The sequence below is a fragment of the Ptychodera flava genome, chromosome 12, assembly GCF_041260155.1.
Source record: "Ptychodera flava strain L36383 chromosome 12, AS_Pfla_20210202, whole genome shotgun sequence".
Lineage (NCBI taxonomy): Eukaryota > Metazoa > Hemichordata > Enteropneusta > Ptychoderidae > Ptychodera > Ptychodera flava.
Window position 1 is genome coordinate 8,000,792 of NC_091939.1, and position 9,822 is coordinate 8,010,613.

Sequence of the window (9,822 nt, forward strand, 5' to 3'; positions counted from 1 at the left end):
TTGATACCTGTGTACTCAAAGAGTAAACACACGGAGACTAATAAAACTACAACGAATGACTGCCTATAAAAGACACAGAAGTCTGCAGCCCAAAACGGTTTGCTCAATGAAAATCAACTTGGTTGAGGCTAGGTAGGGTTTGAGTTATAGTCGTAGGGTTTCATTTCTGATAAAACATGCTGTCCTATCAACCGGCCTTGGGAGGCAGCTACAGATTTCGACCCCGGCAAAGCTTAAAATACTGCAGTTTGCCGCACACGGCTTGTATGAGCCTGCAAAATACCCTTACCTTTTTCGGTCTTCTCCACATTCTGGTATCATTTTGCAATTTCGCCTCTGCAACTTGATTGTTAAGTCTTGTCGGGCAGTGGGAACGGAGTCTTATTCAGGTGCTGCCTGGGCCTGCTCTGCAGAGTTGGAGATATGGTTGTCCAACGCGTCTACTTTCGCTTTGAAAATTCTCTGAATTCAGAGACAGATTGTGCGACGAATTCGTAGTATCGTCTGTTCTGAACTTTCAGTTTGATTGAACCCGGGTCATGTGAACGAAGCGGGCGAATTACCTTTCAACGCACGGGCGTGGTTATTACGATTTCAGACACCACATGATACGATTGATTCGAATAAAAATGGACTATAGGCAAATCATAACATTGTTTCAGGCACAAGGGCAGGTAGACTGTCTTCAAGTTGTCTGAAGATCAGCTCGAACTCGAGCGGTATTAATTAGAGGTAATGTAAAAGCCTGGTAATGAATTTTGTGACGCGGGAAGACATTCTTGTTGATCATTTATGTTCCGAGGAACGAATTATTCATTTATAATGTGTGAATAAATTAAAAGAAAGTTGTTAATCGCAACGGGTTCTCATGAAAAAGTTTGTCTTTCGTTTTGAACAATGATTTCTGATTAGTGTCCAACCAAGGTTTCAGAACTCTCATCCCATGCTTGAATTCTAGTCAATTACAGATCTATGAATTTGCAAGGTTCTAAAGCATACAAATTTCACTTTCAATTTAGTGCTCGCGGAACGAGAAAAATCAGATAAAATTAAGAGAAGCCCTTCAAGATTCAAAATAATCTATAGTCGTTGCCAAGTATAATGCATTCTCTGTTTATGGTACCCATACTTTCAATTTCATAGTTATGATCATGGTCTCAATATTTTCAAGTCCGGGTACATTTTTAGTTTAGGAGAAAAAAAACGCGTTTTGCGAAATCGCTCTTGTACTTTCTAGTCGATGTGATGAACACCGCTGAGGGCGCTGTGTGAGTTTAAAGCCTTGTTGTTTCTATACGCGCAGAATATTTGATATCATAAAATTTTGAAGGCAAATAACACACTTTGACAAAGACAGATGTCTCTCTGATGTCATACGACAGTCGAAGTAGACATATTTTTTCCGCTTTTGTTTAACAAAATCCAATTTACTGCAAAATGTCTGTGGCAAAGTAAAACCCTGAAAGAACCGTGTCGTCGGCGGTGTTCAATGACCCTTTCTGACACTTTTAGAAAGACTGTGATCTAAAGAAGCGCATTCCTTGTCAGATTATCATAGCCTATATGATATCATGAATATACTTGAGGCCATTTTAGGGGCCCGTCTCACATTGTTACAGAAATTCAAAAAGCGAATTACTTTTATTGGCGTAGGTGGCTTCAAAGTCCGTTCAAAAGCTGATGTCTTTTTGTATTTAGCTTTCCAAAAAGCCACCCTATCTTCGGAGAGATGTTTTGGGATGAATTCCCGTTATTGAGCCATATTGTCCTTGACAATACCACTACTTCAATCCTTGGTGATGATTTTGGAAGGCTGAATTCAGGCACTTACACGTATATTTGCGTAGGCCACATTTGAGCAGTTGCAACTCGAAATTGTTGTTCAAATCTAAATTGTGTGCGCATTGCCAGTGTCTAAAAAACGATCTGTGGTCACACTTTGGTGAGCAATTTTCAATAAGTTGCACTTAACTTCAAACTACCTTATCGAAAAGAAGAGCAAAAAATGTGGCTAACGGGGCTCTGCGCTCATTTCATTTTGGTAAACTTCACCTTCGCACTAATGTAGGTAAGTGCGAGAATCACTCTGAAAATAGTGTACGATGTCGCAAATGAGTACAAAGAACCAGCAAATGAAATCTTTAGCTGTAACTACAAACTCGGAAGCCGTCGGTATATCATGCCTAAGTCTTATACATCGCCTGAGCAAAATTCGTGGCCTATATGCGAAGACAGTACATATTCATAAGGGACAACGTGGAAAAATATTGTGAAAGAGAAAATGATATCAAAGCCGGAGAAAGCAAACAATTTTCCACGGAACTGCCGCTTCTATTTTTGTCGATCTGGAATTTTTATTCCCTACCGCAACTACTTCCACATTGTTCCAGAGAAATTTTCTTAACTTCTTCCCCTAGCAACCACATGCATTTCATCCCTTTAAGCTTGCTGTTTCTACTTTAGGTACAAGGCAGCCTTCCCGATGGTCACTTTAAACACAGAGTATCATGGACAGAGTGGTAACGCCTGCATGCCTTTTGTTCCATGGTCGTCTCGGTAAACTATTGGCTTTTCATATTAAAATGAGCTTCAAAGGTGTTAAACTTTTTGGAGGCTTTGTTTGTGGTTGATAATTACACGAGATTATGCGAAATATACGACGAGATGGCATCGTACTGCCAGTCGCGTAGCAATCATAGTTACTTTGTGAGCTCTCAGGCCAGAAACACTGCTTCACGCCAATCAAAACATAACACGCCAGCAGTTTCATAAACATGTCCTTCCTTGACGCACGTGTGAAAGACGGTATGACTGACCGTAAACCATTGAGTAAAACCAGACAGTATCGATAAAAGACTTTCAAATTTGGTTCAAACACACTCATTATATATTCATAAAAATATGAGAGGAATTTTTAAAACGGTAAAACTCCGTTTCCTGAAGCTCAAAACACTCCCGTTTTCGCCAGCACGTCAATTCTGCTCAGCACCACACGAAAACAACAACACAAACTTTGCCGAACATACATTCGCTTAACAATTGGCGAAAATCCGAAAATTACCGAAGGATTCATGGTCGGCACTCTTCGGAAAAGAGAGGCGAGAGCAACCTGAGGCGAGGCGAACATGGATGGGTTACGTAACCGCTTCACGCCTTAAACAATACCCGTTGCGACTCCATCTATCTTTCTCTATGCTTTAAATAAACAATCACACGAGTACAGTGTATGTCTCCGTACTGGCCATTTCCAAATGCTGACCCTTCGTCCAATGTACTTATGTATGGGTTTAACTCTATCATTTTAGAAAAAAGAAGAGTTTTTGATTCAAAATACTAAAAGAAATATCAAAACTTGTCGTCTCTTAGCTTTTTGAGTCGTACACTTTATTAGCAACTATGTTTTGTTGACGTAATATGTTCAATATATAGAAAGAAATATTTGCTGGTATCTCTCCGATGATATATATGTTATCAGCATGCATTGACATAAAATGATTAGATGCAATTTACAAACAATATTCGCTAGCCACTTCCAATTCCGTGGCTTAGCCAGAAACATAACAATTAATATTTTTTGTCACCCCAAAATACTTTTCGGTATTTTTGGCCAACCTCTTGTTTATCTCTAAATTCGTCAATTATGTCAACAAAGCCTTGTTGTGACATGTTGATGTATTTAAAATATCAAACTATACTCTCTGTAGCTGAGATAAGTTTCACGTTTAGCAGGAGGTTCTATGGTTGTTTTGACCTGATAGAACAAATTCTAGTTTCTTGAATTTATACTACAAGTTGAGACGGCCCCTTAGTTTGGTCCAATGCAAGAAATGAGTTATGATTGTTGATTAGCGCCTTTATGTCGACGAGTCTACACTGTATATAGTGTTCATACTGATAAGTCATTAATGTCTGGTATTATGATTGCTTTCTGCATCCTAAATATTAAAATAGATTATCTTCCGTACGTCACTAGTTCCATGTATTAAGGTAGAATGCGCCTCGGGGACAGATATTCGGACTCTCAAACTTTTACAATGCTTTTCTGATCTACCACTTGTAGGGGCTAATTTTAAAGCTCTTGGTGTAAGAAAACTTTTCACTGTCTAAGTTTCTCGAAAGTCAAAATGGACTTTTCTCCACAGAGTTAACGCAGGAATAGCGTTCATATTGAATTTCAAATATCGGGAAATCTTGGGTAAAAATGTTTCTCTTGTATCACAATTTGCACGATGACCCACTCGCCCGATTTTATTCTTGATTTGGTATGAGAATGGTAGAACGTTTAAACGGAGGAAAGTTTGAGGAAAAGTTGAAGTCTATCACTTTCGAGACGCCTACTACCTTAAAGGGACAAAGGCTGGTAACTTTGGATACTATTATCGTTATTTTGTTCGTGGAAACACATACAATGTGCTCATTATTTTTCACTTAAGTAAGTTCAAAATACAGACTGTGAGCCTCACAAACACTATAGGCACCATATGCATTATGCACTGTAATTGTTGACAATTAATGAATCCTATATTAAAACCAGCACTCTTATTTCATTGATTTAACAATAACGTTGGACCTTGCACATATACAACCGTGTTAACAGTTTGAATAATAGGAGTTTAGCAGCGAAACAAGAAAAGATGTTTTACAGAACAACAAATAATAACGTTATATAAACCAAAAGTCACTTGAAATTCTCCATCCTCTGTAATTTTTTATGCATATCATTTTCCGGGATTTTTGATCTGTTTGTAAAATACAGTATCTTGTGTTACTCACGAAGTCTCTGCAAAACACCAACTTGCCTGTCCACTGTTATTGTTGACGACTGAATTCCAGTCTGGATCTAACTTATTGCACGTTGAAGACGATGAGTTGAGTTCGCGAGATCAATGCTTTGTATTGCGACATACTTTGGGAGGAAGAAAAATGAAATGCACTAGTTTTCGGGAATAACGATACAAATGAAAATTTTATCAAAAATTAGAGTTATTGTTCCTGTAAGCGTAATATTTGAACGACAACGAAAAGATCGTTTGTTGTGTTTTTAGTAGAGAGAGAGAGAGAGAGAGAGAGAGAGAGAGAGAGAGAGAGAGATGCAAGCTCTTACATGTTAGTATGTCACGTCGATTGCCGGGCTGTCGACATGTGTCGAGAATAAATCTTCCGTCAGCTTGCAACCTCTTATGAGTCGATAAAGCATCGTAAAACAGCACAGAGCTAGTCGCATTAAGGTAACTTTATGTCGCTCGACTGTTATGTCATGGTTTTCTTGTACATCGTTTCCAAGGACCTTTTTAACACTTTTACAGGCCATTTTGAAATTGATATCCCCTTATCGCCTTGGGTACACCGGGTTAATTTCCTGATCAAGACCCAAGCGGTCCGGCAGATGTACCAAAACACCTTGGTAAAATTTACCGTATAGAGATAAGGTTCACTGCTGCATCATATCGGGATACATACTGCGTGACCTATCTTGTACATGTTTGTAGATGTCTTGCCTTCACTTGGACTCAAATATATCGAAAGGCTCAAGTTTATGGGTTTATGGTGCCACCTGATGGGTTGTTTGAGCCGTGTCATTGTCAGTTTGGGTGGCTACCACATGGACTGTCTCCCAATCCTCCCACAAGTCCTTCAGAATCTTATTTTTTCCTCCGTACAGATATTTCCTGTGAAGAACGCTCAGATGTGACATGTTCCAAAAGTACTTGGAAAAGTCAAGTCTGAAAGGAAAAAAGGATTTCGACCATAAGAATAACGTTAACGGCAATTAAAGGGTTCTTTAGCGTTGAATGGTATTTGAAGACTGCCGTAACACTTTAGACCAAGGCAGTCAGGCGATACTCAATGCTGAATGATAATAGCATGATCTGAAATAATCAAGCGACACAATACTGTAAGACTCTGGCAGTAAACCGATAGACAGCCGTCGGACAGTATATAATATTAACAAGGATCGTGACAAAATCCGCGGGTTAAATAATAGACCTTCGAGCTCTTTTTAATAGCTCATTTTCACCACAATTATTGAGTAATTTTTTTAAATGACATCAATTATATTTGTATATTGATCATTTCCTGATTAAATAATTGAATTAATTAAGTAGCTCATAAGGCAGTAGACGTCTACTACCTTATGAGTTGCTAACGAGTTATTTGGTCAGGGCGATAAGCCCCTTCACGTTGATGATCGGGGGTACACAATCGACACAGGTAAGGCTTGTATAATGAAAAAATAATACATGACGTTTATTGATCATATTCATACTTTTAGACGAATAATGCTAGCAATACCCTGTGATATAATGAGGGGCGGTCAATTCTCAAGTAATAGAGAAAGAATTCCTACCTTAGAACAACCTTGGCTGTCATCCCAAGGATATCCATGACATGAAGGATGTTGGTGTGGCTGCCATCAGTATCTGAGAAAATTGAGTAGAGTTTCAAACTTAAGTAGACAGTGTCGGTTATAAACTCTGCCAGGTTTGTGATACACGCAAACAGAAATATCGCTATTGGAACGTACAAGTGGATCTTGGGGTCATCATATCTTGACGCTAGCGGGCCTTTTTCGTTGGAAATGACCAAAAGCACGTACCAAGACGTCAGACCCAGAGGAAGTATGGCGTACCGAAGAGGGGGGACTTCGCTGGGAGAGTCGACTGTGTCTGTGACGGAGATGAAGAAGTTGTATAAGCAGACGATGAGCAGCATCAGGGACCTTGATCTGGTCCACGAATAGGAACAGAAAAACGTCTTACAACAGTTTCTCATGTTCTTCAGAAGGTAGTCTCCACACGATCTACAATGTCTGAAGCAACAGCATGCGCAGAGCTGACCCGCACACCTACACCTAGGCTGACATCTATAGTACAGCAACACGCAGAATGTAACGAGAACTACCGATATCAGAGGTTCTAGGATTTCTATCACGTCAACAAATTGCTGAAATTGCGTGTTGTTAAACTGGCACATGGAATTTGGTTTTAAATACTCATCCAGGCAGATAAACACGACGAACATGTCCATCGTCGTCATGGCAACTGCAACAACTATAAGGAAACCAAAAGCTATCCAAGTCAATCGGTTATTCGCCAGTTTCTCTCCACAAGCACATGGATTTCCGTCTTCTATCCTTTCATACCCAGCCATTGCTGATATTTTTATGGGCACTCACCGACGTCTTTCTGTACGATGCCTCTTACTCTGTCTTAGACGAAAAAGAGTCGAAATACGGGCCAACTTATAGTAGCTGAAGTTCAAAACGTTTAACAACATTATTAACCTCTATATTGGAACACCTTAAAAAGTACATATAATATGCCACCGTTAACTAACCTATCATTGATTTTGAAATTTTTGAACACGCTTCAAATATATCATTAATTTCTTATTTTCTTTCTCGTGAAAATTATCCAAACTAGCAAAATTATAATGGAAGCCAGTATTCAATTCTTTAAGGCACTCATCATAATAAAAAAGTATTTGTGAAACATAACCACACTATTCATGTGTTTGAAAATTTGTTAGTTATTTCGTTTTCAGTTCTACAGAAATTAAAGAGCGTCCTATTCCATGAAATGAACAATCCTGTCTGTGTTGTGAGTTCGGAGAATTTAAAACGAAAGTCTTATGGAGGACGCCGCGCCTTCAGGTGTGGAACTCTCTCCCTCTTTGTCTCCGTCTCTGTGTCCCTCTCTCTGTGATTTTGTATCTCTCCCACTTTCTGTCTGTCTGCCTGACCGTTCGTCTGTCTGTGTGTCTGTCTGTCTGTCTCTCATGTTTTCTTATTTGTACACAATATACATACGGATATATTTACATTATCTGGATCGAATGGAGTCTCATCTACACACACAGACACACACACACACACAGACACACAGAGACACACAGAGACAGACATAGACATACACAAACATATATGTATATATACGTTTGTATATATATATATATGTGTGAGTGTGTCTGTTTGTGTCTGTATGTATGTATACAGATCATAAATTACTTCATGTACAAAGTGTGTGTGTGTGTGTGTGTGTATATATATATATATATATATATATATATATATATATATTTGACATATATTTGATATATATGTATGTGTGTTTGTGTGTGTGTAAAATCATCTTAACTTCCTTCTTTGTGCAATGAACTCAGGATCTTGGTTACTATGAGGTCATCTGAACATCGTGTGTTGACCTTCCCTACCTTCCCTATGTTTTATTACGTACTGGCCAACTCAACTTTGTTTCTTTCGACAGGCGGCATTAGTACAAGGTATTAAAAGTCCGACTTTTGCACTAATGGGACGTTGCTCCTTTAACGAAGAAGAAACACCAGCAACTATGTCAATGAAGTTTAGCACGCTAACGTCTACCCATAGTGTCCCAACATTTCTGTCCCAGACAGTGTGGTCACCGCTGAACAGACGCAACATGCCCTAGATAAATTCATTGTCGCCTGTTGTTAGGGTCACACTGAATTCACAAGCATGGCCGCTGTACATTTCTCAAGCTCCGAGTTCAAAAGGTACGATAAAAGTTAATCTACCAAGTTAAACTTACCTTTTGGTGAGAAACCGATGGTCCGATTAATACAACCTGGGCGTTCGGATCGTATATCAAATCTTGATTATTTTTATCGCATTATAAATTTCTGTCGGAATAGTCACCAAATGTAACAAGTTTTCGATGGACAGCCGTATTAAAACTATCGCGGTCAGGGAAAGTTAAATTTCACCAAGGGTTGCATTGTGCTAAATTTGATAATACGTAGGCGAGGCGGATTGCAACTCCCTAGCTGCAATAAGAAACGCACGGTACATCCGTATCGGTGGTTATTTCACTCCGATCCAATAAAAATATCTTCACTTCTCAGGACAATTCATTTATTTCCAGTGCTTAGCTAATACGAGCAAACATCGAACGTTGTTTTTACCGTACGTTCCTGTGTAAACCAGTCATGTAATCTGCAGCTCTGATGCGTCCTCGGAGCTAACATAGTACAAACGGGCAATTTATTAGACGCTGCTCAGTCCAGAATATTTCAAAACGCATAAAAACAACAGGAAGAAGAATTCAGATGAATAGAAGTTTGAAAAATAGAAATGCAAAAGACAATAGCGATAAATCAATATACAGAATTGAAACCCTACAATTTCTGAACGCAAACAAAATAAACTTCACTTTTAGCTACAAGTAGGAGGATTTGTCTCATTGTTTTTAATTATGTTTGCATGCCACAGTCCGCCACAGGTAAATATATAGTTTAAAGCAAAAAATAAAATTGTTTACGATTGTCGCCCACATCACCTCGAGACCTTCGCGTCGTGTATTTTCAGCTTCGCATGTTCTCCAAAATCCATAAAAAGTACTTCCAAAATTACCGACTAACACCGTAACGTGCACGATTTACGATCATGTTATCGTATCGTGTAATAGACTTAATATGTGACTCGACCTTCCCTCTACACCTTAAAAAAGTAAATGAGAAGTGGATGTATTCTGCAATTATTGTAAATGAAACGATTGTTAATATTGTTTAGTGAAAAAAACACCGAAGTTACGAAGGAAAAAATCGAAATCGACAATCGGCTACAAGTGTCTTTATATCTTGGCCTAATTGGTATAAAATGTAAGCAACCTTAGCAGAGTTCTACCGTGCGAGCCGAAACGACTTCTGGAGACGTAATATTGTGTATTATTTCGTATCAACGCAATGAAACACATCGATTTTGTTTTTGAGGAACAAAATTTTATTTATATTCTCAGAAGAACAATAAAATGGGAATTGAAATGGGGATTGGATGTTACTTTC

General features: G+C 38.7%; 1 long non-coding RNA gene across 1 annotated transcript; it reads right to left on the reverse strand.

Annotated features, from left to right (window-relative positions):
• Positions 1 to 3,364: 3,364 nt before the first annotated feature.
• LOC139144881 (uncharacterized) lies at positions 3,365 to 8,794 on the reverse strand. The gene is made up of 3 exons (XR_011554868.1): positions 8,571 to 8,794; positions 6,350 to 7,210; positions 3,365 to 5,723 (listed from the first exon to the last, which is right to left on the reverse strand). It is a non-coding gene; the product is annotated as an uncharacterized lncRNA (long non-coding RNA).
• Positions 8,795 to 9,822: the final 1,028 nt, after the last annotated feature.